The sequence below is a fragment of the Leptonychotes weddellii genome, chromosome 11, assembly GCF_054177405.1.
Source record: "Leptonychotes weddellii isolate Sample4059 chromosome 11, ASM5417740v2, whole genome shotgun sequence".
NCBI classification, from domain to species: Eukaryota; Metazoa; Chordata; class Mammalia; order Carnivora; family Phocidae; genus Leptonychotes; species Leptonychotes weddellii.
Window position 1 is genome coordinate 92,403,446 of NC_138379.1, and position 24,668 is coordinate 92,428,113.

General features: G+C 36.8%; 1 long non-coding RNA gene and 1 pseudogene across 2 annotated transcripts; both read right to left on the bottom strand.

Annotated features, from left to right (window-relative positions):
* Positions 1–1,983: 1,983 nt before the first annotated feature.
* Positions 1,984–19,490, bottom strand: LOC115939375 (uncharacterized). Of its 2 annotated transcripts, none has more exons than XR_014138409.1 (4): positions 19,415–19,490; positions 18,233–18,436; positions 5,781–5,968; positions 1,984–2,552 (listed from the first exon to the last, which is right to left on the bottom strand). It is a non-coding gene; the product is annotated as an uncharacterized LOC115939375 (long non-coding RNA). The 2 variants fall into 2 exon arrangements; XR_014138410.1 differs by lacking the exons at positions 18,233–18,436; positions 19,415–19,490 and adding exons at positions 7,679–7,806; positions 11,526–11,778.
* A 4,544-nt stretch (positions 19,491–24,034) lies between these two features.
* LOC102743041 (importin subunit alpha-1 pseudogene) overlaps positions 24,035–24,668 on the bottom strand; it is a 2,448-nt pseudogene continuing 1,814 nt past the window's right edge.

Here is a 24,668-nt window from a genome sequence, read left to right on the forward strand (position 1 = left end):
CACGGGGGGCTTCCCGGGGTCAGCGCCCCCTCTCTCCCCGCTCTCCCTGCGGCCCCCCCGGCGTGTGTGCGGGCGCTGCTCCCCGGGCCTCGGCCCCCCCTTGGGGAGCAGGGGCTCCCCGGCTCGGTGCGGACTCGGCGTGGACCCGGTGCGGACCCGGCGCGGACCCGGTGCGGACCCGGCGCGAGAGGTGGGAGCGGGCTCTTCCGGCGGCGCCATCTTGCCCCGGAAGTCGCTTGGCGGCGGCTATACTTTGGAGTTGGTTGAAGTGTGTTTGGCTATGGTTTTGAATTCGAAAAAAATCTGATTTCTTGGGTCAGACAGAGAAGTACATGTGAAATACCTGTGATACATGTGATTTCCCTTGAACGTGGAATCTTAAACAGGGGCCCCAGGGAGGCTCAGTTGGTGAAACGACCGACTCTGCCTTACAGCTCAGGTCATGATCTCAGGGCCCTGAGATGGAGCCCTGCCTGGGGCTCAGCGGGGACTCTCTCCCTCTGCCCCTCCACGCCACTCTCTCCCTCTAATAATAATAATAATAATAAAAACAAAACAAACAGCCTCATAAATACAGAGACTAGTGGTTGCCGGAGGGCGGTTGGGGGATGGGCAAAATAAGTGCAGGGGACTACAACGTGCAAACTTGCAGTTACAAGGTAAGTAAGTTACAGGAATGAAAAGTACAGCATAGGCAATATAGTTAATAATATAACAATGTTTGGCATGGTGACAGTGACTACACCTATGGCCATGAGCACTGCATAATGTACAGAACTGTCCAAACACTAGGAAACCGTATTTCATCTATACTTCAATGATAAAAAAATTTTCAAAAATCTGATTTCTAATATCTCTGTTATTTGAGGCTTTTCTTTTCACTTACAGGCTTTGGTCAAGCACAGAAGATCTACAAGCCAAGCATTTGTCCACTTCGCTGTAAAGCAGTACCTACCCTAAGAAGAGCAGATTTTCTTTCATTTCGATTTCCAGTTCCTTGAAAAATTAAGACTATGCAATACCGATGTAGTTCTACAACAATTGAGAGAAAGTAAATGCATAGGTATGTTCAACTTCAGAAAAATAAATCTTCAGTAAAGGCTATTTCATAATTACTGCCCTTACTCTCCTACATATGCGTGCACACTTTAACCCTGCAGGTACTATATTTTACTTCTCCATTGCTAGTTATTTCATATAGACTACACATTTCAGAAACTTTCATGTGCCATACCAGATGCTCACTTTTTCCTCTTGCTCTATGCATTTTCTTGTGAGGAGCATCTAACTGTGATGTTTACATAATGAATTAAAACCCAGCCCTGGCAAAGCCAAGGATTTGTGTTGATAACTCTGTTTCTCTGAAGGGCATGGAGTTGGACTCCTGCTTTCTATTCCTGGAAGGAAACATTTAAACACGAACAGCAGCGACTTTAAACCCACTTTGGTTTTGTAAGGGCTTGAGTCTAACCTCCCTTGAAACGCCTACACGTTTTCATGGAAGTCAGCCTAAGTGTTGAAAAGGAGAGCAGGACTGGCTTACCACTGATCCGTTCTCATTCATATGAGTGATAGGAAAATGTGGAAGAGAGAAGCCATTTACTCTCAAGTGTGCATTATTTGGTACTTACCGTGCAGCAGTCCACAGTTCTTGGGCCAAAATACTTAAGTTTCAAGAGAGATAAAATATTGACTTGTGAAGAGCTAAGGCGTATATGCACTAAAACACAAACTTACATTCTATATCTAGAAAAAGAAGGCCATAATAAATGGTTTTACAGATTCTGCATTATTTAGATGTTCTATCGCTATTAAATAGAATATGTGGAAAACTCAACCGTATATTGACAATAACAAAAACTTTGTGTTTGGCACATCCTGGTAATGGTTTATACCATGCCTGATTTTATCAAAGTCCAATTACTTCATTCTTTCAGTCTTCAAAATCTCTGCTTGCTGAAAAATGATCAAATGGCTACATCATTAATCCAACTAAGTGATTTAATTATCAAATTGTTTCTATAATATCAAAATCTGCTTATTTTGATCACTTTAGTTTTATGATCCATCCACAGAGTCATTTCTGAAATGAATAATAAACACATATGGCTGCATTGTCTCTGATTTCTGGTAAACCTTTGCATGTTTGGGAACAACAATGACAGATTACACTTTACCTTTGAATTTGAACCCCAGTGCACAAATATTATGATTGTTTCATATGTCAGGGAATCAAGAGTCAATTGCCTTCACAATAATATTTATATCATATGTACAGAAAAAAATATTTTCCAAACAATTCAGGAAATACTTTCTCATGTCATCATCATCATCATCATTTAGAGAGAAGAAGAAAATACGAGAATAAAAATGAGGGAGGTTTCCTGATAAATAAATGATGGCCAACAAATTATCTGCTAAGTACTTAATCCAGTAATGTGCAGGTGCTGATGTCCCCAAGTTTGGCCCCCTGGTGTGAGGTGTGAGCTGTCCAGTTGTGGAGAAAGTCCTCAAAACCATGATAACTGAAGTCCAGAATATGGTCACAGATTCTACAGAGAAAGGCATGGAGACAAGAAATGAACAATGGGCTTGAAAGAGGAGTGGATTTAATGTGTGCACTTAGCATCAGAGGCAAATATTTCTAGCATAATGACAAAGAGTAGGTGCCTCAGTTCCCTAGAGTCAAGTGTTTTATCTACAATCGGACTGGCCAACAAACAATAACAACACATACTACTTCAGAAGGAAAAATGAAGCCTCACAGAAGGACCAGAGAAGAAAGCAGATAGTTTTTCAGGGAAGTAAAAGAATGATTTATTATAACACCATCTGGTGTCAATAGGAATGAACTGAAGTGAACACGTATTTTTATTTTTAAGAAAAAAAGTGTTATTTCCCAAGTGTTATTCTGGTTATTTCTTCTGCCTTCTGAGAGTTCACAAGATGAATGGTTGCTGACATTTTTATGACATCTGTCCTGTTTTTAAGAACTAGAAGCTTCTATTACTCTGGGTTGCTGATTTGATTGCATCCCTTTTCCCCCCATGGCGGGGGGAAGCATCTTATCGATGACATGGTGCTGTGTTACATAGAGCAAAACTCCCGGAGAGAGTGGTCTTTGCTCCATTCCCTACCCTCCTATTCAATCCGGAACCCATGTGAACCAGGCTTTCTTCCCTGTCCTTCTAGAGAAACTGTTATTTCCACGCTAACAGGTAACCGGCACATTGCTAAATACAACAGTCAATCCCCAGTCTTCACTGTATTTGATCAGCACACTGTTGATCAATCTTTTATTCTTGAAGCATTTATTTCACTTGGCATCCAGGACACCAATCTCTGTTCTCCTCCTACATTATTGACAATTTCACTGCAGACTCTTTTCCTGATTTATCCAGACCTCTAAAATCTGGAGTGCTCCAAGCATCACACTTCTATGCTGTCTTATGATCACCTCGGTGATACTCAGGCTTATCTTCAACTGGCTTCTTCATGCAGATACTGCCCGAATTTATATCTTTTATCCCTGAGGTAGATTGAATTATTATTCCTGTCTTCTCTAGATGAGAATTATGTATCTCCACTCCAAAATGTCAGGCTTGACCATGTGATTTGCTCTGGCCAATGGAATGAGAATGGAAATTATGTTGGTCACCTCTAAGGAGAAGCTTCATGAGCCAGCGTGTGATTCATCATGTCTTTCCTTCTGCCATGAGACTGGCAAAGCATTAACCCATCTGCTCTGTCAGCCTGGGTCTCAGGATCAAGGCAACTTGGAGCAGAGCCTCAGCAGCCCCAAGATGGCCATGGAGTATGAGTGAGAAATAAAAAATGTGTTTACTGAGATTTGGGGTCACTTGTTAACGGCTGCATAAGGAAGTATTTTGTCTGGTACAAACTCCTTTCCCCTAGAACTCCCATACTTGCTCTCTACTAAACTCCTCTGTGTTGATACTTTATGTCTCCAATAAACCCCTCATTATTTCCCTGCAAAGCTTTCCCTCCTGCAGTTTTCTCAATCTCACTAAGTGGTGATTCTATTCCTCCTGTTGATGAGACCCTGACTTCTCTTATTTCAGTCCTGGATCAATCCACTGGCAGGTCCTGGGAACTTCAAAATATCCTATTGTTCTATCTGGATATATGGCTGTTTTTGTTTGGGTGTGTGTTTGTTACCATTTCGCCTTTAATACAACTAAGTCGTACGTACCTTCATTTGAACAAACTGCAATAATCTCCTAACTAGTCTCTGTCTCTGCTTGGATCTTTTATATTCTGTTACTTATACCACAGCCCGAGTGATCGTATGGCTGTGTTACTCAACAGTCTCCGCTGATTTTCCATTCATTCAGATAAAATATTTTTACCATTGCTCATTGGACCCTTACCATCCTTTACCCTGATGTCAACTCCTCCCACTCTCTTCCCCCTCACTCTACTGCAGCCACATGGGCCCACTTATGGCTCTTCAAACAGGCCAAGCACAGCCCTTCCTCAGGGCTTTACATGCTGTTCCTCTGATAGCCCCAGAGCTCGGTTTCAGCCTTTTTTGAATATCATTGAATCCACGGTCCATCATTTGTGACTGTATATAAAGCCCTAAGTTGCTCCTCCAATCACCTTTACCTGACTTAAATTTTCTCCAAAGTGCTGAACATCATATGCACCTGTTAGTCTGTCTGTCTTCTCTCACTCAAATGTAAGCGCCACGACAGTCAGGGTCTTATCTGTTCTGTTCACAGCTGTATCTCATGTTCCCAGATCAGAGCCTGGCATATAGTATATGCTCAGCAGTAGGTGTCAATCAGCCATGTGGAAGGAATACAAAGAGAGCTCGAAGGTCCTGGCTTTCTCACTTACCGCTTTTGTGACCTTGGACATGTTAAAGACCTTTATGCCTCATTTGGCTTTGTTTGTTGTTTTGTTTTTAACGGAGACTAATTGGACCTATCTCATATGGTTTGTGTGAGAATTTTAAAAGAGAAAATGTACATATAGCACTTAGAACAATGTCTGGCACATATTAAGTGATCAGTAAATGTTCATTAAAAAAAACACTAAAAAGGAGATAAATGATTTAGCAGACAAACCAGGAGAATATTTTGTACAAGAAACATATAGTTTCAAATCTCAACTGAGCTATTGCAAGCTGGGTCAACTGGCATAAACTTATCCTCTCTGCCTCAATATTCTTATCTGGAAGTTGATGATAATAATAGAACTTGTAGAATTGGATATAATGCACATATAACGTCCAACCTGTGTCTTATAGTAAGCATACGAATAGTTACCATTATAATGGCAACAACTTAATTAGTGATTAATTTGTACCAGGAATTTATGACTGTGTCAATTCTCTAAGGTAAGTATTGTACTGGTCTCACTTTTCCAGAATCATGGAGAGGTTTAGAAACATTATTGGATCATATGGATAATAAGTTGAGCTGAAATTTGAACCCAATTTGTGATCTTGTACACTAGCCTACCCTCCCTATTTATTTACTGACCAACCAGTTAATAAATATGGCTGTTCATCCTCAAAGAATGTAAACCGTGTCAGGCAGGGAGGTGGTACGTATCTACGCATAGTTGCATGAACAGTGATACAGGATTTGAATAACAATCAGGGATAGTATTGAAAGTTCTCCTGTGGCACGTTTGGAACTATTGCACCCCGAATAGTATTAATAGTGGGAATTCAGACCAAATACAATGAGAGAAGTTTGTAAGAAGAAAAATAATTTAGCTTATGTGTTGACATAAGACTGAGGACTTACCTGTGAATTGACTAATCACATCTGGTGTTTTTCTGAATCTTCCATTTCCTCTCTCTGTGGAGGGGTTGTCCTCTATGGCTTGTTTAGCTACTTGAGAAGCATCACTGTGTTTTTAGAGAGAGAGTCGGTCCTGTGGCATACATTCCAGAAAGAGGCCGGTGAAGACTTTCTGAGCAGATGTGATAAATCTGAGAAGAAGAGCAGTTTGTTTTATTTCTTGAGCTTATAAAGTATCAAATAAGACATCTCAAAGGTTCATCTCTCATTAACAGGGAAAAACAGGTAAAAACAATGAGGGGTTATTGCACTTAATCCTGGGAGAGTCACTGAAGGTGAATCATACTCGCCAAACAGATATGCTTTCCCCCCGCTTAGAGTCTTCACTCTACTTAATACATCTGACGGTTTTAAGGAAATGACAAGAAGAGCAAACACTTTCAGTTTTTACCCCTGGAAGTTTGGCAGCCATTTTAGTTCATCTATTAAAACCCATGTTAATTGGGGGGGGCGGGAGAGGGTGCATCTGGTGGCTCACTCAGTTAAATGTCCAATTCTTGGTTTTTGCTCAGGTCCTGATCTCAGAGTTGTGGGATTAAGCCCCTTGGCCGGCTCCATGCTCAGTGGGGAGTCTTGGGATTCTCTCTCTCTCCCTCTGCCCCCCCCGTGCTATAAATCAATCAATAAAATATTTTTAAAAACTATGTTAACTTTAAACACTGACTTCCTGTTGGAAAAGGAAAAAAATACAGCATATATTTCAACATTTTGGAAAATTTACAGGGAAACATTTCAACAACTTTAAAAGGGATTTTAAGATCAATTTTAGTATATGTGCTGCTGAAGCGAGCACGGGATTTTAAGACCAATAAAATCTGTATCTGTATCCAAATCTTATTGATCAGTGAATCTATTGCTACATTTCTATTAGATAAGAGGATTCTTCTGATGTATCACTATGCTTTTTTTTTCCCTACGTTGAAACAAATTAACAACATATCTTTTAAAAAATATAAGGTATGATCCAAATCTGGTGTGTGTAGTTTTCCTAGAGCTCAGGATCCTTTTTACTGGGTAGGACGAAATGTAAAATAAGGCTCAGTGAAGGGCAGCAGGAAACCAGCAATGAACATTCCGCTAATGGTTAGCGTTGTTGCTCTCTTGCCTGATAAAACCTGCAAACTGTTTGGCAGGGAGATTTTCTGCACTCTCTGGGTCCGGGGTCTGTCTGAGCATTAGAAAAGAGATGGTAAAGGAAAGCAAGAGCCCAACTAGGACCACAGAAAGGAGCCGGGAGATTCTCCTCTGCAGGTGAAATGAGTTCTGTACAATTTGCTACTTGAGAATTAAGAAAATGATGCTCCATGTGGATACTTCTGTCTTCTTTTCCCTGGAGGGTTACCGACATGTCTCCCTAACTACACAGAAATACCATGGCATCAGAATTATTGCAAAACACACCATTGTCAGATTTCTTTCAGCAGTCCGGACCTGCCTCGTATCGTCCCTGTCTGTTTTGAATCATTGTTCCAAAAGAGCAACCCTATCACTGCCTGCCAGGAGCCAAGCGGGTCTGTCTGTCACTGCTGTTTCCTAGCCTGGCTAAGACGCTAGGCTAAGTGCTTTCAATTTGTCTAAATGTATGTTTTCAGTTTTAGCTGCAACCCTTACACTTCTGTCCCCAAATTTCTCCATTATGTGTTAAAATACTAAGTGCCCCAGTCTACACCAGGTCACACATTCTTTTTAAAGATTCTTCTTGGGAACTTTGTACTTGTTAGTCTTATGTAACATGCTGAGAATTTTTTCAGAGAGATAAATTGAATAAAATCCTGGTTTAGTATAGTTTAAGGCAGGTCCAAAGATGGGAGTGAATCACACTGTGTTACACACACACACACCTTTTCTCTTATTCTCTCTCTGTTCCGTGATGTTATGCAGAAGGTGGCTGCTTGTTTATTTTTCTGGAGACAAAGCTCTGTCCAAGTCACTCTCCTACTCAGGCACATCGCTGGCCCCACATCGCTTACTAAAGAAAAGGAGAAATATTACATCCTATGAGCTGAAGACATGCTAGGGGTTTTAGATAATTGATTTACTCCCCATACACCTGATGCTCCATTTTACTGATGGGGTGGATGCTGTACCTATGTCCACACAGCCTTAAGGAGATGGGTCAAAAGCTTAGCTTCCCATGCCCCTTTGCAGCATCAGTGTTATGTCCCTTGGCACCTTCATAGATTCTCCATTCTTCTGGAGCAAAACACCACTGTGCCTGTATTTTTCATGCCACTGAGCTTTTGCTTATGTGGATCCTCCTGGCAACCCCTCACAAGCAATGCCCTTCTCCTTCCATTTCACATTCAGATCCTACAGTACCTGCATCCCCTTTGCCCATGAAACTCTCTTGCAAGTGGCGGAGGGTGGGGGGGAGAGGGGCAGAGGGAGAGAGAGAGAGAGAGAATCTCAAGTAGACTCCATGCTCACCTTGGAGCCTGATGTGGGGCTCGATCTCACAACCCTGAGATCATGACCTGAGCCGAAAACAAGGGTCCGATGCTGAACTAACTGAGCCACTCAGGCGCCCCTCCGCCCCCCCACCTCCCCGTGAAACTTTCTCTTATCCCTCTGCCACTCTCTATGCCTTCCCTTAAGCAAGTTGTGATATTTTTTACTCCTCTGAATGGCCAAAATAGTGCATGTGGGATTCCTAAACACACTTTGTACCTGCGCCATCTCTTATCACGTGCACATTTTACTTCTTTCTACAGGACCCTAAGATTCTGTGAAAGTAAGAACCTCGGCACTAAAAAAAAAGATCAAAGAAAGAGATGAACAACAAAAGAAGAAGAAAGAAAAATAAAAGAGGGATGAAGGTAAAATAGTGTATCTTGAGCGTACAGTGACATTACAGAAAGTATAGTCTCATTAATCTGTCTGCTTTTTAGTGCTATTTTAAGAGTAATTGTAGTTTCGGGCGCCTAGGTGGGGCTCAGTCGTTAAGCGGCTGCCTCCGGCTCAGGGTCCTGGGATCGAGCCCCATGTCGGGCTCCTTCCTCAGCGGGGAGCCTGCTTCTCCCTCTCCCTCTGCCTGCTGCTCCCCCTGTCTGTGCTCTCCCTCTCTCTATCTTTATCAAATAAATAAATAAAATCTTTAAAAAAAAGAATAATTGCAATTTCTTCAACACCAAATACTCATAGAAAAAATGAAAATAGTTGTTATATAAATACAATTCACTGGGCTAAGTAAATGTATATACATCCCCTCTTACAGACGTATGAGGTCAAAATTACTATCAAGTTTTAATAGATAAGGAAGCTGAGGCCAAGAGAAGTTACTCACTCGCCCAGTGTCACAGAGCTTCTAGAAGACAAAGCCAGCATCACAAACCTGCTCCATCTGATTTGAAGGCCACACCACAGACCATGGCTTCAAAGGCAGTGCAGGCCTGGGTGGGGCCTGCAGGTGCCCAGGACAGAGTCCCCTCAGTGTTGTAATCTCCGTGCAGCTCACCCCACAAGCACGGTGTCTCAGGTTTTGCTCTGAACACCCGTGGAAGCCTCATCCCATCAAATTCACACCAAGGTATTGAGGAATAAACACTTTCCCTCCCAATAACCTTTGAATTTTGAAAGGGAATATAAGGCTAGATCCATGATTGAACAACAGAATGAGTATTAGCAATGGGGTCCAAGGGATTTTACATAATTTTAATCTAGGATGAGCATTTATTGTACAGCAAGAGTAGATGAGACCCTGTCTCAGATAAGTCAAAACAATGGCCATGCTACTTAAAACATAGCTGCTCAACTATACACAAGTGCTTTGTCTTTGATTTTAGATACTTCGAAGCAAGAATATTTGGAAAATTGATAAATCGTTCAAAGGTTTCATATGCTTCATCAGACAGTTTAAATAGAACCTATATACTCAGTACGGTGAACTTGAATGTGATTGTTGTTTCAGAGCAAAAGATGTTCTCTCAGTTAGCTGGTGGAGTAGATAATGCAATCTTCAATTTGTTTCGATTTTAAAGGGACCAAGCAAATGTCTGATAAGGAAATAACTTCTTTTTGCCCAATTGCTCATACACACAGGTTTTGGAAGCACAGTTCATGTTATGAAAGACAATAGTTCTTCTTGTTGCCACCACTGTGGGAATTAAATAGATACTTCTTTTTTTTTTTTCTGTGTAAAAATAGTTCACTTTGTAATTAGTGTGAAGACTTGGGTAAGATAAATGTCAGAGAAAATGTCAGTTCAGAAAAATAACGAGATATTTTATAAAATATCTAATCTAATATGTGAAAGAGCAGTTGATCATGAAGTCATCACTTTGGGTATTAATTGTGCTCTGTGCAATTTTCTACTTCTCCCCATCCACCCTAGCATGTTCAATCAACTTGTTACATATGTATATTTGTTTTTCTTTCCCATCTCACTCTGACGTTTGTAGCTGTTACATTTTAAATTACTGCTGGAACATGTGGGGCAAAACTAAACAAAATACGCGGCTAATTCCTTGAGTTTCAACACAAAACATGTTTCTTAACATATATTTGTGTATCAACCAATATTTGAACATTTACTATTTGAAAATCATGGTTATATATGGTGAAGACCAAAAAAGATATCTTATTTCAACAAATTTATGATGCTATCTGTTTTAAGATGCAACATTATTTTATATATGATTTAAAGGAAAAAATATTAGGTGCCATTAATTGTAAGAAACATTATGATTTCAATGATGTGAAAATGTGAAACAGTGTATTTCAGTGAAATATGGTATGTCCTGCTTCCCTAGGGAAATAAATTCAGTGTATAGTTAAGAGAACAGTTAATCTTTAAGAAAGGCATCTTTACACATTTTTACCACAGAGAAGGACAAGATGATAATTGATGTGAAATTGTATAGGGTTACAGAGCTATTTAAAGAGTCCAAATGTGGCTACTTCTTGGAACAATTAAATGCTGTTGGAAAAGAGGCAGTCATAATCTGAGGTATAGTTTAGAGAATTTGTCTGGGGTCAAAATGAAGAATAAATTTGGGATGGGGAACTTTGTGGAGTCAGGAAGCTAATGAAAACTCACAAAATTGAAGTAATGGGGGGTCTGATCATAAGTAAAGGCAAAAAGATTAAGCAGACTTTGCCATGAATAAATTGATAGATGTAGATGCTAGTGAATAAAGAGGGGATGAAATTAGTTCATTAGTACCTGACTCTCAAATTTGGAATTTGTGTAGGTGGGCTGGTATATGTCTTGTGAATAAATGGAGGGGATAAGACTGAGACCATGACTGTGTATGTTTAGGTTGTACTTAAGATGTGGGCAGGGCTTCTCCAAGATCGTGTTGGAAATGTGGACTTACAGCACAAAGAAAGTCAGGCTTATGTTATAACTTAGGAATCATGAAAACAGAAGCATGATACCTTTACTGACTCCTCCTTCCTGTAAGTAGTAGGAAAAATGCATAGTTGACCCCATATTTTGGCCACGTATGTGCCAGCCACTCAAGATCAGCCACTGTATGTGACCCCAGATATGATTTGATATAGCATATCTCCAGATCTATGTGTATATATTCAATTAGCTGACTTTGAGAAGATGAACTAATAAACCATAACAGGTGTGTCTTTAGGTTGTTTGTAATTTAATGTAAAGAGCAAATACACCATATATAATATAATACAAGAAAAATGCAAGCAGTGGGATACCAAATTTTTAAGCAAAAACATTCTTACTGTTTCAGAAGACTGAGAAATGCCTGTGGCCATATTGATCACTTATTCCACCCAAGGAAGTTTTTAAGAGTAGGAGAATTTGAGCAGTGCCTGGGTAGCTCAGCCGGGTAAGCAGCCAACTCTTGATTTGGGCTCAGATCATGATCTCGGGGTCCTGGGAGAGAGCTCCACATTGGGCTCCCCGCTCACTGGGGAGTCTGCTTGAGGATTCTCTCTCTCCCTCTTCCTCTCTCTTGCTCTCTCTGTCTCTACAATAAATCAATAAATCTTTAAAAGAAGAGGAGAATTTGAGTTCTTCAGTAAACCACAATTAAAATTATTCAAAAGTAATATTGTTGATGCTTGATTTCATAGCTTTGAAAAGCTTTGAAAAGTCTAAAAAAGAATGAAAGAAGAATGAAAACAGTTCAATATCTCACAATAGTGAAATAACTGTGGTAAGCATGATTCCCTTCCTTTCTTTCATACTGCTTTTTAAAGATGGATTTTACTACGTTTATGTTACCTAACTTAATTTTACTATTTAATATGAAGTTCTAAGCATTTCCCCAAGTCAGAGACAGCAATATTTTCTGTTCACACAATACTCTATCATACAAACACTTTATGTTTTACCTAATCCCCTTATTGTTACATACTTTGATGTTTCTAAATTTATTTGTTACAGGTAATGCCCCAATGGCTTTCAAATCAGTTTCTTAGGATACATTGCTATCAGTCATTTTACCATGTAAAAGACAAACAATTTGAGAGCTTCTGATAAACATCACAAAATAGTTTTCTAAATAGATTATGAAAAATATATAATAGTATTTGAGTATGAGAGTGCCTGCTTCAGTGTACTCTTATTTTGTTTGATATTTTTACTTCCATTATGAATATTTCATGATTGGAATGAGAAAAAAAACTACCTTGTATTTTAAAACTATGAATGTCATTAACTTGAAAGATTAAACATGTTTCTAATAATCTGTTATCTATACACGTTTCCTCTTTTAGATCTTCTGTTTAATACAATTATATTGAGGTTTATGTCTATACACTGGAGTCTAATTTCTTATTGTATGATTTCATTATAGATAAAAATAGTGATCCTTTGTCATATTTCCTTGAAATATGTTTCCGATTATATTTTTTATGGTTATCAGATTATTTAAACTTGAGTAAGTCAACTCTACCAACCTTTCAGTTTTGGGTTTCTTCTACTGCTCTGGAGTTGTCAAATCCTTTCAATATCACAACAATCCAATACAAAGTACACAGTTTATTTTACTTTTGAAATAATTTCCCAAGTTCTTTTATTCTTTGATCTTTCTGAGATTTGCTTTATTAAAGAATAACGCATGAATCATTAGGCACCATTTATTGAGTAGGCCCTTTGTCCCTTTCACTTTGTGATTTCTCTGTTAGAGCACGATAACCAAGCACACATCTACTCAGTTCTACACCTAGGCCACCTGTACTCTTCCATTCATGTGGTCCGCCACATGCCCAAACCAAACTTATTGAATTGTTCGGGCTTTAAAATGTGCTTAGCCTCTCCATCCAACTTCATCATAAAAACATACATATTAGTTTTAGTCTTTTTAAAACTTTAAAACAGTGGCATTTTGGTTTCTTTACATATACCTTAGTCATTAGAAATACACTGCTATTTCACATATTTTGATGCTACTACAATCGAAATATTTGTTCAGTTTATTTCCTCTAAATAATTACTGATGGTATAAAGGAAAGTTTTTGAATGTTGCATACTTATCCTTTAGCTCATAAACTTAGTGACTCTAATTATTTCAATTAATTATCTTAGTTTTTAAAAAGATTTATATATTTATTTGAGAGAGAGAGAGAGTAAGTGAGCACGACCAGGGGGAGGGGCAGAGAGAGAGAATCTCAAGCAGACTCCCCACTAAGCACGGAGCCTGACCTGGGGCTCTATCCCACGACCCTGAGATCATGACCTGAGCTGAAACCAAGAGTCAGACGCTTAACTGACTGAGCCACCCAGGTGCCCCTCCTACTTTTTAAAATGTTTTTAAAATGTTTTTCTTCCTTCTAAAAATGGTTTCTTCTTCTTCTCTTTTTATTTGTCATTGCTTTATTGCATTGACCAGTAATTCCTGAATAACCCTTGAAAAATTGTGATAACAGGCAGCTTCTTTTCTTTATGATTTTAATGAGAAAGCCATTGGAATTTCAGAGGTAAGAATGCTTGCTGTTGGCTATTGGTTTAAACTAAGTAGTCTATCATTAATATGAGTATTTATCTTATAGCTTGAAATTTGTACCTTTTGACCACTTTCAACCCCCCCCCATATCTAGTACCTACCAATCTTATCTCTTTTTCTATGAGCTTGTGGCTTTTCTTTCTTTCTTTCTTTTTTAATTCCACATGTGAGATCATACAATATTTATCTTTGTCTGACTTATTTCACTTAGTGTAGAGCCCTCAAAGTCTATCCACGTTGTCACAAATGCTAGGATTTCCTACTGTTTTTATTGCTGAAGAATATTTTACTGTGTATATACACATACTTATATACATTTTCTTTATCCATTCATCTGCTGATGGGCACTTAGGTTGTTTCCATGGCTTGGCTGTTGTAAATAATACTGCAATAAACTTGGGAGTGCAGATATCTCTTCAACATACTAATTTGTTTCCTTTAGATATATACCCAGAAGAGGAATTGCTCAATCACATAGTATTTCTATTTTTAATTTTTTGAGGAATATCCATACCATTTTCCACAGTGGCTGCACCACTTTGCATTCCCACCAACAGTACATGAGGGATTCCGTTTCTCCACTTCTTCCCCAGCATTTGTCTTTTTGATAATAGACATTCTAAAAGGCATGAGGTGATATCTCACTGTGATTTTTATCTGCATTTACCTAATGACTAGTGTGCTCATTGCCATTTGAATATCTTCTTTGGAAAAATGTCTATTCAGGTCCTTTGCTCATTTTCTAATTGGATTATTTATTTTTTTGCTATTGAGTTGTATGAGTTCTTTATATATTTTGGATATTAACCCCTTATCAGGTATATGATTTGCAAGTATTTTCCCCCATTCAGTAGGTTGCTTTTTCATTCTGTTGATGATTTCCTTGCTGTGCTTTTGAGTTTGATAGTTTTTAGTAGTCCCACTTGTTTATTTTTTATTTTGTTGCTTGTTCTTTATGTGTCATATTTAAAAAAAATCATTGCCAAGACCCATGTATAGAAGGTTTTTACATATTTTTCTACTAGGAGTTATATGATAACGATAGTTAACACTGCTGAATAGTATATTTGAAAGTTTAGTAGATCCTAGAAGTTCTCATCATAAGAAAAAAAATTTTTTTGTAACTATACGAGGTGATGGGTGTTAACTAAACTTAATGTGTAAAAAATATTCAACATATTTTTCTTGTGACTCTGTTGTAATATTTCATAGTAAGATATTTCATAATGTTAAAATGTCTATTCATTTCTAAGAAAAATCAAAATTAGTAATTGTAAATTATTCTGTTAATTTCCTCTAATTCCTTTATTTATAAACTTTTCATCTACGTCTGTAAGTGAAAATATTTATTTTATGGCTATCATTTTAGATTTCGATATCAACATTATAGCATATTCAGAACATGAATTACTTAACTTTTTGTCTATTCTTTTACTTTGGAAGCATTTTTTTTTCCTTTTTATGTCAGGAAAGTCAGAATGTGTATGTTTGAAAAGGTCATCTATAAAAGATTTGAGTCCAAAGCCCTATGTTGAGAGAATTATTTTATAGATTTTATTATATTACAATTACTTTAATAAGATTTTCTGGCTACCAACTTATTAAATAACATTGAATAAAATTTAGAAAATTGAGAGAAATGAAATAAAATCACCGAAATTCTATATAATCTATATCATCTCCCTATCCACCTATCTACCTATACACCTATTTATGCAAATGGGCTCTGTACTTTACATAAAATTTTGTAATTTACTTCTTACTTTATATCCTTTGAGCAATATTTCCATTTGCATTTGAATTTAGAAGAAATTTGTAGCAATTATTTTTTTAAAGATTTATTTATTTTATTTATTTAAGAGCGTGTGTGCATGAGCAGGGGGAGGGGCAGAGGGAGATGAGGTGAAAAGCAGACTCCCCTGCTGAGCATGGAGATCATGACCCTGAGATCATGACCTGAGCCGAAATCAAGATTTGGCCTCTCAACCAACTGAGCCACCCAGGCGCCCCAGCAATTGTTTTAACTTAGCTCTATATTTGAGATATTTCAATGTTCTTCGTATCTTAAACTTTCATATTTGAGATATTTCAATGTTCTTCGTATCTTAAACTTTCTTAGAGTTTCTCAAACTCTATATTTGAGATATTTCAATGTTCTTCTTATCTTAAACGAAAGATACTCTTCGTATCTTAAACCAATGATACATTTTACATTTTGGTTTAAAAGTGTCCCTAAGTTATCTTTTATTAATGGTTTATCAATAGTATGATTTTTTAAGTCTTGCATAAATAAAAATATATCTACATCTAAGGACAGCGTAATATTTTTGTCCTTTTCTATCCTTTTGTGCTTCTTCAATTTGTTTCCACAGTATATTAAATTGTCTCAATGTGCTTATGTAGACACTTACCTTTTTTTTTCCAGTAACAATTTTAATTTATTTATCCCCCTATTTAATATTTTACCATGGAAACCTGGAATTCAAATGTCATTATGTTATATAAGGTTTATACTTAACTTTAAACAAAAATGTAATATGGAACTGGCTTTCTAAAATCATTACAGCATAGCTGTAGTCTGCACTCTGGGGCTGTGGGAGAGGGAGAAGCTGACTCCCCACTGAGTGGAGAGCCCCATGTGACTCCGAAGAGATGAAGTAGGGTGAGTAAGGCAGACACTGTGATGTAGCATGAGGCCACTGTTGACCTATAGATGACATGTCAGAAGGAGGATCATCTGCTTCCAAACGGCAGTTGACCTCACGTAACTGAAATCACAGAAAGCCATAGATGGGGGATTGGCTACTGTATACTTCTATATCACTGAGAGGAGAGTTTACTTTAGGATTTAATTCCTCAATCTGTCTTGATATTATTGGAAATTGCTCCCAAAACTTAATATCTTCTTGTTTTGATTAGTTTTGATGGTTGCTATGTCCTTTGACTTTTTTTATGTTTCTGTGAATATTTTAAGAAGAAGCTGGGATGAGTAAATTGTGGAATGTTAGCTTAAGGTCATCTTTGCTTGGATTTCCATCACAGGCAGAGGAAATATGAGCTAAGTCAGAAATGTGAGAAAACGGGGGTATTTCTGGGAAATGGCCAGATTCTAGGAATTATACAATTTTATCATTGATTGTGAAATGGGGAGCCATTAAATTTTTCAACCTGAAATTTGGCATTAGGAAGCTGTATTTAATAAAAATTGGTCTGACCATGATGGGGAGAATTAATCCAATGGGTCAAGGACCACTTTTGAGGTGTATTGTCATGGTTCAAGTGAAAGGAGATTCAGGGCAGTATAAAATGGAGCCATTAACTAAAAGAGGCAGATTGCAAAATGGTTAGTTGTCAGAGTCACACTGTTTGCTCACTTTTTTTTTTTTTTTTTTTTTTTTTTTTTTTTAAAGATTTTATTTATTTATTTGAGAGAGAGAGAATGAGAGACAGAGAGTACGAGAGGGAAGAGGGCAGAGGGAGAAGCAGACCCCCCGCTGAGCGGGGAGCCCGATGCGGGACTCGATCCCGGGACTCCAGGATCATGACCTGAGCCGAAGGCAGTCGCTTAACCGACTGAGCCACCCAGGCGCCCCTGTTTGCTCACTTTTAATTCATCTCCCACCACTTAGATCCATGTGATCTTGGGCGTGCCTCTCAGTATCTCTGGGTCTCGGAATTGAGAGCTCTTATTGGACACTCTTTACAGGGCTCCTAAGTGTGTCAATAAGACTAACTCCGTGAATTTAAGCCATTATTACTACTCACATTTTATATTCCAGAAAATTAGCTCACTAGGAGGAATAGTGACAAAGGAAGAGATCAACCCCCCCGAACCCCGAGCTTGCTACACAGAAGGTGTAATAAGCATGCATTTGTCTGTTTCCGGCTCAGCCAGTAAAGCTTGGCAAGAAATGGCCTCCAATCAGCATTAGTGAGCTGGGGACCCCATTTTGTTCTTCTCAAATGGTAGATATCACTTCTAAGTGTTGTCATCTGATTCCTAGTCTGTTTAAATGAAATTCGACTTGATACGTGAATACATTGAGTAATTCTTTTCCTCTTAAACTCTGAACGATAAATAGCGTGTTTACTTTACAAGCACTCACTCTACCTGTGAACTATTATGTTTTTCTTGCTTTTTTTTGTGTGTGTGAATTCAAAAGCTTTGATTTCTCAGTGAATCTGTTATGCTAACAAAGGTGTTTTCATTTGTGTATTTTTCATTAACTTATAAAGATGAGAAAAATGAGACTGTATTAGTATAGTACCTCATTTGTTTAATTATTTGTAATAAGTAATTGAAAGGCATGTAAATGAATATGCCTTCCCTATTAGAGGCAAGTGGAAAGCTTTTCCTACCAAAATTAAATGCTCTCTTGCACACTTCTTAAAACAGCAAAGATATAATCTTGGAATTTCTCTTAATATTTCATTACTCAGAGAGAAATCAGTAAATGTTAGAAATTAGGGCATACCTACCTTATAAAATCAAGAATTTCTCTTGCCAGGGCTCCTGGGTGTCTCAGTTGGTTAAGCATCCAACTTTTGATTTTGGCTCAAGTCATGATCTCAGGGCTGTGAGATCAAGCCCCACGTTGGGTCCCTTGATGGGCATGGAGGAGCCTGCTTGGGATTCTTTCTCTCCCTTTTTCTCTGCCCTTCCCTCTCATTCTTTCTCCTTCTCTAAAAAAAAAAAGAAAAAGAAAAAAAGAAAGATCTTGCCTTTTAGAATTCTTATGTCTCACCTTGGTCCAAGAATTACAGTTATCTATTTAGTTCAACATGTTAAAAGAACACCTGTGTTTTTTGCAATTTAAAATGGAGTCTGATTCATTGCCACAAGAAATGTAGCTGCATATGCATGAGATAACCTGTCTGTCAGGTATCTCTAGAGCAGAGTGCAAGTCTGTGCAAAGCACAAGAATTCTCAGGGAAGAGAAGCTACATTTATTAATATTAGTAATGTTAACATTTAAACAAGCTAGCATTTATTAAGTACTTATCATATGCCAGGCATTGTTCTAACTCATTTCATCTCCACGATATGAAGTAAGTGTTGTTATTTTCTTCATTAAACAAAGGAAGAGACTGAAAGTCTTGTTCAGACCAGGCAGACAGTAAATGGACTATTTTAACAAACATTCTGATTCAGAACTGGGACACAAAAGCACCACACAAAAATTCCTAATAATTCACATGTGCCAACAGATTTAATCACAAAAATGCCTCCTTGAAGATGATGGAATATAAAAAGCTATCATCACTGTGGGGAAGAAAGACATCCATCCTTTCTCCAATTCAAAAATGCCAAAGTAGGAAAAACAGCTATTTTACTCAGAAGACCAGAAGGACAAAAATTAAAATATTTAATGGCATGAAAGCATCATTTGGTTTTGATATGACACTGGTAATAGGTTATGTTATAAGCAAAAGATATGGCAATTATATAAATGATTTTTAAAAAATAAACTTTCTTGAGGCAGAATTTATAAATAATATATTCACTAATTTTAAATGTGTGATTCAGTTCAACTTCTCACTTCTGACAACCACTAATATGCTGTGTCTCTAAAGTTTTTCATTTTCTAGAATTTCATATAAATGGAATTGTACAGTGTATATAATTCTTTGTGTCTTTACCATAATGCTGTGGACACTTACCTCTGTTGCTGTATGTGTCAGGAATTTCTTCTCTATATTGCTGAGTAGTATTCCATCATAAAAGCACACTTCAATTTATTTATCTGCTCACAATTTGAGAGACATTTAGGTTAGAACCAGTATTTGACTATTATAAATAAAGCTGCTTTGAACCTTTGAATACAGTCTTTGTTTGGGCATGGGTTTTTATTTCTATTTGATAAATGACTAGGAGTGAGATTTCTTGGTCACAAGGAAAGTAAATACTCAACTTTATCTACAACTGCCAAATGGTTTTTCAAAAAGGATGGACCATTTTGTATCCTTATTCGAGACATGAAAATCCTAACAGAGTTTCTCCAACATTTGGTATTATCCAAATGTCAATTTTAGCCATTTTAGATGTACAGAGATTCCTCATTGTGATTTTTTCCTAATTGTTATGTTAAGCATCTTTTTTGTATCCTTAGTTATCATTTTGTAGCTCTTTTTATTAACAGATTTATTGAGATATAACTTATGTACTTTAAAAGCCACCCAATTGTAAAGTGAAACCCATTACAACTTAATGGGTTTCACTTTATTTACAGAATTGTACAAATGTTACCATCATCTAATTTTAGAATATTTTTATCATCCCCTAAAGGTTAGGCAATCCCTAATTCTTTTACCTACTCTACAGATTCACCTATTCTGGACATTTCATATAAATGACATCATAGAATATGTGGTCTTTTCTGACTAACTGACCACTTTTCCATTTAGCATAACGATTTTGAGTTCTGGCCGTTTTTCAGAGTGGATCGTTACACTTGAAGTTTCTGCTCAAATCTGCTGGTTTTCTTTTTCTTTTTCTCTTTTTCCTTCTTTCTTTTCTTTTTTTTAAATAGGGCAATTTGTTTCCTTATTTTTATTATTTTTAAAGATTTTATTTAGTTATTTGAGAGACAGAGAGAGAGGGAGAGGCAGACTTCCCATTGAGCAGGGAGCTGAATGCGGGGCTCAATCCCAGGACCCTGAGATCATAACCTGAGCTGAAGGCAGACACTTGACCAACTAAGCCACCCAGGCACCCTAAGAGTTCTTTATCTATTCTGGATATATGCCCTTTATCAGATACATATTCAACAAATACTTTCTCCTAATGCATGGCATGCCTTTTCATTTTCTTAATAATGTCTTGTGAGAAAGAAGCATTTTTAATTTTGATGAAATACAATTTCCATTCTTTTCTCTGTGGTTTGTGATGTCCATGTCCTATGTAAGAACATAAAGCTAACCTCAAGGTCACAGGTTATTTTTGTTTTGTACATGAAATTGTATGCTTCTGTTCACAATATTTAGGTCTACCGTCTCTTATAAATTAATTTTTATATATGGTGTGAGAAGTGGGTCGAGGTTTATCTTCTTTTGCACATGGATGTCCAATTGTACCAGAATCATTTGTTGGAAAAACTCCTTTCCCATAGAATTACTTTGACTCTTTGTTTGAAGATCAGTTGATAAAATGTTTGTCTCTATTTCTAAACTCTGTGTTCTTTTCCCATTTATCTGCAGGTCTATCTTCGTGCCAACAGCACACTCATGGTTACCATAAATTTATAATATGTCATGAAATGAAAGGTACGAGGGCTTCAACTTTGGTCTGCTTTTACAAAGGTATTTTCGCTATGCTAGGTTTTGTTTGTTTGTTTGTTTGCATATAAATTTAAACAAGGGCTTTTTAATTTCTGCAAAAAATAAGCCTGTCAGGACTTCCATAGGGATCACATTGAATCTATAGTTCGCTTTGGGGAGCTCCCAACTTAACAATGCTGAGTCTTTAGATTACTAAACATGATATAACCTCTATATTTCATCTTCATGTATATGCAGTGTTTTGTGGTTTTCAATGTATGGGTTTTACACATTGTTAAATTCATTCCTAAATGCTTCCTATTTTCATTTGCAAATGTAAATAGTATTTTTTTCCAATTCCAATTTCCATTCTTCACTGTTCAGATATAGAAACAGTTGAATTTTTATTTTTACCTCACATGCTGTACCACTGCTGAACTTGTTAGTTCTACCTGCTTTCTCATATATACATATTAGAATTTCCTTCATAAACAAACATGGCATCTGTAATTAAACAGTTTACCTCCTCCTCTCCCATCTGTATGCCTTTTATTTCCTCTACTTGCTTACTGCATTAGCTATGTCTTCTATTTCAGAGGGAAATAAAAGTGATGTGAGCAGACATCTCGCAATGTTTTCAGTCTTAGGAGGATAGCATTCAGATTTTAACCATTAATTATGATGTTAGCTGAAAGATTTTCTTTCTTTCTTTTTTTTTTAGCTGTAGGATTTTCATACATGCTTTGATTAGGTTGAGGGAGTTCCCTTATTTCGTTTGCTGCTAGTTTTTCTATCACTTTAATCATGAATGGGTATGAATTTTGCCAAAATATCTTTTACGTCTATTGAGATATATATATTTTTACTTTTCAGTGTATTAATATGGTGAATTACATTATTTAGATTTCAAATGTTAAGAAAGCCATGTATCTTGAGATAAACCACACCTGATAATGATCCTTATTATATATATATATATATATATATATATATATATATATATATATATATAGCTGGATTTGAGTTTCTAAAGTTTTGTTAAATTTATCTGCCTTTAAGTTAATGAGGGATTTTGAGGTCTAGTTTTCTTTTCTTGTAATGTCTTTTTTTGTATCAGGATATTTCTGACCTCATGAAATAAGATGGGGAGACTATTTTCTGAAGAATTTATGTAAAACCGGTATTATATCTTTCACAAGTGTTTGGCAGAATCCACAGTGGACTCATCTCAGCCTAAAATTTTCATTGGGGACAATCTTTAAAGATAGATTCAATTTATCTAATAGATAAAAAGTTTTCTGGGTTATATTTTTCTCCTTGTGTGAGTTTTGGCAGTTTGTGTCTTAGAAGGGATTTGTACATTTCATCTTTATTGTTGATTTATTGGTCTGCGATTGTTGATAATATTCTATATTTATCTTTTGATGCTTGTAGGATCTGTAGTGATGTTTGTAGTATCTGTAATTTGTGTCTCCTTTGTCCTGACCAGTATGACTTAAAAGAATTTATAAATTTTAATCATCTTTGCAAAGAACCAGCTTATGTTTTATTGGTTATTTTCCTATTGTTTCTGCTTTTGTTTCATTCTTTTGGTTTTGTTTTTTTTTTTTAATCAGCATTTCTTTCTTACTGCTTACTTTGTGTTTGACTTTTACCCCCTCATTTCTTAAGGTAGAAGATAAGATCGTTGATATAAACCTTTTCTCTTTTAATTTCTCAGAAATTAAAAAGCCCTAATAAGCATTTAAAATGATAATTTATTTTCCTTCTAAGCACTGCCTCGCCTCATCCCATAAATATTGATACCCTGTGTTTTGATTTTCATTGATTTAGAGTATTTTTAGTTTTATTTATCCTTTCTTCTTCAATTCATGAATTATTTGTAACCCATGTTGTATTGATTAATTTCCAAATATTTGAGGATTTTCAGATCTCATCTTTTTTATTTCTTGTGTAATTTCACTTGGTCAGAGAACATATTTTGTACAAGTTCTGTCCATTTAAATTTACTGAGATTTTTCTTGAGGCTCAGAAGGTGTTCCATCCTCATGAATGTTCCCTTTTACTTAAAAAGATGCGTATTTAATGTGGTTTTTGGGTGGAGTGTTCTATGACTATAAAATCTAGTTCTCATGAAATTTTGCTTCACATATTTTGAAGCTCTGTTACTGGGTTCATACACATTTGGAATTATTACATCCTCTTGATAAACTGACCCCTTTCTCTTAGTGAAATTCCCCACTTTGTCCCTGGTGATATCTCTTGCACTGTGATCTACTTTTTTTTTTATTAAAGATTTTTATTTATTTATTCATGAGAGACAGAGAGAGAGAGAGAGGCAGAGGGAGAAGCAGGCTCCCAAGGAGCAGAGAGCCTGATGCGGGACTCGATCCCAGGACTCTGGGATCATGACCTGAGCCGAAGGCAGACGCTTAACCATCTGAGCCACCCAGGCGCCCATGTGATCTACCTTTTTTAATATTAATTTAGTAACTCGTTTTCTTTTGAGCTTTGTTTTCACAGGATTAATATTTTAAATCCTTTTACTTTTAACTTCTCTGTGTCTTTATATTTACAGTGGATTTCTTATAGACAGCATGTAGTAGAGTTTTGCTTTTTTGATGTAGTGTTCCATGATTCATTGTTTGCGTATAACACCCAGTGTTCCATGCAGAACGTGCCCTCTTTAATACCCATCACCGGGCTAACCCATCCTCCCACCACCCCCAGAACCCTCAGTTTGTTTTTCAGAGTCCATAGTCTCCCATGGTTCATCTCCGCCTCCGATTCCACCCCTTCATTCTTCCCCTCCTGCTATCTTCTTCTTCTTCTTTTTTTTTTTTTTTAACATATAATGTATTATTTGCTTCAGAGATACAAATCTGTGATTCAACAATCTTGTTAAGTGCACCTTCTTTAAATTTGTTTCCATTTGTTGACACCTGGTCCTTTTAATCTTTTTTTCTATGATTTTAAAGACTATACATTTTTTTTTTATGATTTCATTTCATCTTGTCCATTGCTTTAAGAACTATCGCTCTTTAACAAGAAAAAAAAAGAATTATACCTCTGGTTGCTTTAGGTTTTTACAGTATACATTTTTAACTAATTACAATATACTTTCAAGTAATATGACGCTTCATATATAATACAAAAACTTTACCACAGGGTATTTCAAATTCCTTCACCATTCTTCATGCTATGGTGGTCATACATTTTTTTTCCTTCTGCTTATATTATAAATTTCAAAATACATTGCTATTATATTTGTACTAAATACTCAAGACTATTTAAAAAGATTTGAAAGAGTAACAATTCTTTTTTTTTAAAGAAAAGAATGGAATTTAATCTTTATTTACAGGACACTGCAAGAGAGGAGATTCCACATAGAAATAAGAAACCTATTGAGAGGAGGAGCTTCATAGAGGTTGTACAGTTTGGAACTGGTCAAGTAGTTTCGTTGTAAAAAGTGCTACAATAACAAAACACATTTAAAAAGGGTTCTTAGTAGAGAAACAGTAAGACAAACTTCTACCAAACAGAGTACACAACAAACAACTTTCTGCCTCAGCTGTACAATCTAAAAGTTAAAGGTCCCGGGAGTGCCACCCTGAACTTGGAACGTATAGCCTTCAGAGGTAGTTTCTGGCACGACATT